Source organism: Nicotiana attenuata, unplaced genomic scaffold (genome assembly GCF_001879085.1).
Source record: "Nicotiana attenuata strain UT unplaced genomic scaffold, NIATTr2, whole genome shotgun sequence".
NCBI classification, from domain to species: Eukaryota; Viridiplantae; Streptophyta; class Magnoliopsida; order Solanales; family Solanaceae; genus Nicotiana; species Nicotiana attenuata.
Window position 1 is genome coordinate 159565 of NW_017672810.1, and position 4307 is coordinate 163871.

The following is a 4307-nucleotide window of genomic DNA, read 5'->3' on the forward strand; positions in this document are numbered from 1 at the left end:
TAATTGGAGATTCAGATCTACTCATACATCCCGTATCTGCATCATGTACAGGAGTTGAGAAAGAGATTCACAAAGACAGAATTCCGACATGTTCCCAGAATCCAGAATGAATTCGCCGATGCATTGGCTACCCTGTCATCCATGATACAACATCCCGATAAGAACTTCATTGACCCCATACCGGTGAAAATTCATAATCAACCAGCTTACTGTGCCCATGTTGAAGAGGAAGCAGACGGAAAACCTTGGTTCCATGATATCAAGGAATATTTGGCGAAAGGAGATTACCCGGAGCTTGCCAATCATACCCAGAAGCGCACGCTGCGGAGGTTGTCTAACAATTTCTTTCACAACGGAGGAATCTTGTATAGGAGGACTCCTGATTTGGGATTATTAAGGTGTGTCGATGCAAATGAAGCATCCAAGCTGCTAGAGGAGATTCATGCTGGGACCTGTGGTCCACATATGAATGGTTTTGTTTTAGCAAAGAAGATACCCCGGGCTGGTTACTTTTGGATGACCATGGAGACAGATTGCATCCAGTACGTCCGGAAGTGCCATCGCTGTCAGATTCATGCCGACATGATAAAGGTGCCGCCAAATGAGCTTAATGCAACAAGCTCGCCTTGGCCATTCGCCGCCTGGGGAATGGATGTTATTGGTCCAATTGAGCCCACGGCTTCAAAAGGACACAGGTTTATCCTAGTAGCCATTGATTATTTCACCAAATGGGTCAAAGCAACATCCTACAGGGCAGTGACTAAGAAGGTCGTGGCAGACTTCGTCCGCGACCGTATTGTTTGTCGATTCGGTATCCCAGAGTCGATCATCACTGATAATGGCTCCAATCTCAACATTGACCTAATGAAAGGAATGTGTGAAACTTTCAGAATTAGCCACAAGAATTCCACAGCCTACAGGCCTCAAATGAATGGAGCTGTGGAAGCCGCCAACAAGAATATCAAGAAAATATTGAGGAAAATGATAGAAAAGCACAAACAGTGGCACGAGAAGTTATCGTTTGCTTTTTGGGGTATTGCACCATGGTCTGCACATCGACCGGGGCAACACCTTATATGCTGGTTTATGGTACAGAAGCCGTCATTCCCGCCGAAGTGGAAATTCCTTCCTTAAGGATCATACAGGAGGCCGAGCTCGACGATGCAGAATGGGTAAAAAGTTGTTACGAGCAGCTAGCTCTTATAGATGGGAAAAGAATGAACGCAGTATGTCATGGTCAACTCTAGCAGAATAGAATGACCAGAGCCTTCAACAAGAGAGTCAAGCCGAGACTGTTCACACCAGGAGAGCTGGTATTCAAGAAAATTTTTCCGCATCAAGATAAAGCCAAAGGGAAATTCTCTCCCAACTGGCAAGGTCCATACATGGTTCACCGGGTTCTGACAGGAGGAGCCCTCATACTTGCAGAAATGGACGGGGAAGTTTGGCCAAAGCCGATTAATTCAGATGCAGTCAAGAGCTACTATGTGTGATCTATATGTTTTCCCTTTATGATGTAATTGAACTACGCCTGACCTGATTCCCGTTTAAGAGGGGATACGTAGGCAGCCCTATGGGTTCGGTCAAAATTCAATAAAATTTTCATTTCCCCCCGAAATTGGAAACTGAGGCAAAATTTTGAGGAGGACCCTCAAAATTCTGAAGTAATTTCGGCCAATCATCGCAAGCAACAGTCAGAAGCATCAACCCATTAAACTGGGGCAGAATTTTGAGGAGGACCCTCAAAATTCCGTAGTAAGAGAGGTTGCAATGTCTCGAACCGCGTCACAGTCGTCGGTTCATCTAAAAAACTATTATACATTTATGTTATAGTTTTACCAAATCATGCATGTTTATTATCGAAACTGCTTTGTTCAGCAATGCTACCCCAATAACACATACAGTATCACCAGATCGAAGCCAAGCAGGTCAAGCAAAGCCAGCGGGGATACGAACTAACCTCCCTTTTTACAAAACTCACGATTTTTCTTTGGATGCAGGCACTTGGATTGCAAAACCATCCAAACATACTATACACGAGGTGAACATTGTTCAGGAATACAACTTTCAGAACCGTTGCATTTATTCACATTTGCTATCCACACACAACAATGTCCCCAGGAGTCACAATATCACAATCTGCTATCAGCTAAGAAAGCTCTATTACCATTTGCCATTTTATTTCTTGCATAAGGCTACCATTTTGCCTTCCGAGAGGAAAGCTCTATTACCATTTGCCATTTTATTTCTTGCATAAGGCTACCATTTTGCCTTCCGAGAGTAAACGCTGTCTCCATCTGCATCTGCATGGCTGAAAGATCGCCACCTACTGCATTGCATGGGCTGAAAGATCGCCACCTTATCTACATCTACATGGCTGAAAGATCGCCACATACTACATCTGCATGGCTGAAAGATCGCCACATACTACATTGCGTGGCTGAAAGATCTCCACCTTATCTATGTTTGCATGGCTGAAAGATCGCCACATACTGCATTGCACGGCTGAAAGATCGCCTCATACTACATCTGCATGGCTGAAAGATCGCCACATATTACACCTGCACGGTTGAAAGATCGCCACATACTGCATTGTACGGCTGAAAGATCGCCTCATACTACATCTGCATGGCTGAAAGATCGCCACATACCACATTGCACGGCTGAAAGATCGCCATATTTGCACGGCTGAAAGATCTCCATGTTTGCACGGCTGAAAGATCGCCATATTTGCACGGCTGAAAGATCGCCACATGCTACTGCATCCTTCATGGGCTGAAATATAGCCAACTTATCCAAAGGCGTCATCGTTCGGAGGCACCATCCTCATAGCCCGAGAACACCATATCATGGCCTGAGGATCCTTTTCAATCTCTTGCATATTATTATTCAAAGGCATCACGGTTCGGAGGCACCATTTTCATAGCCCGAGAGCATCATTTCACAGCCTGCGAATCCTTTATTACATGCTTCATGGCCCAGGACGTCATGGCCTAAGGACGTCATCCTAACCGTCTGAAGGCAGCATTCATGGTCCGACGGGAACTCGCATCATGTCTAATTTTATGCACAATATACGCTTGTATTGTTTCTGTTTGCAGGTAAAACCGGCATGCAATGGCCGTCCCGGCAGGAGCCCGCTCCGGTGCCTGCAGCCACATCAAGCCTAACCATTCCAGTAAGCCACTCACTCGACCAGCACGAAATATTGCATCTGTCCTTGGAAAATACCCGTCGGCATACTCCGCCGACGGATTCGGAACTACATATGGCCTGATTCCTGTAAGACCAAGGATATGTAGGCAGCTCAGAAGACAGGGCACGGCCTAAACTTCTTCGAACCGTCTCGCTCGGTCAAAATTGGCCATCATATCTTTACCCGACAACTCTTTCATCATTCCCGGGTAAAGAGGGACAGCTGTTGATACCCAATTTTTCTCTATATATTTTTAATAGGCAAAATACTTTCAAAATAGCATATGCATGCATATATAAGCATGTCCAAATGTTTTATTATTTTTTCCTTAATTTTTAAAGATTTTTAAATCAATTTATTGCCTTGCTTTATCCCTAAAAATCCAATAATAATTTTCAAAATTATTATTTTTGATGATTCATTTATTGGATTCTCATATCTATGCTAAAACATAGCTAAGATAATTTTTGCATATTTTTACAAATTTATTTAGTATTTTTTAAGCTAAATTGCATATAATTATAATATTAGCCTCTTTTGAGATCTAATCGCATCTATATTCATAAAAATTAAGCCCAGTATTTTTAAATTGATAATTATAAATTATAAATCTTTTTAATGCTTTTAATTTGTTTTCAGAAATTAATTTGCTATTTTTTATAAAATAAATAAGGGAAAAGTGGCTATTTAAATTATAGCCAGATTTGGCTTTCAGTTGTAGCCCAAATTGAACCCATTCCCCAGCCCAATTTCATACCCAATTAACCCGACCCAAACCCTATATACACCTACCCAAACCCGGAACCCATCTACCCGGTCAAATCCTGACCGTTGATCTCCCAGATCAACGGTCCAAATGAACCCTTTCCTTTTTTAATCCCTAATACCCCCTAACCCTAGCCATTCCACCCAGCCCGCCGCCCTCAGATGCTCTCATCTCCTCTCTTTGCTCTCAACCTAACCCTAACCCCCTTCAATCGCCGCCTTCTTCTCCGGCCATCTCCGGCGAGCACCTTTCAACCCCAAACCTCCAATGGTTTCCCCATCGCCTCGCTCACCATCTCTGAGTCCTTCAAGGGCTCTGGGACATGCTGATTTGGATCTAGGGTTT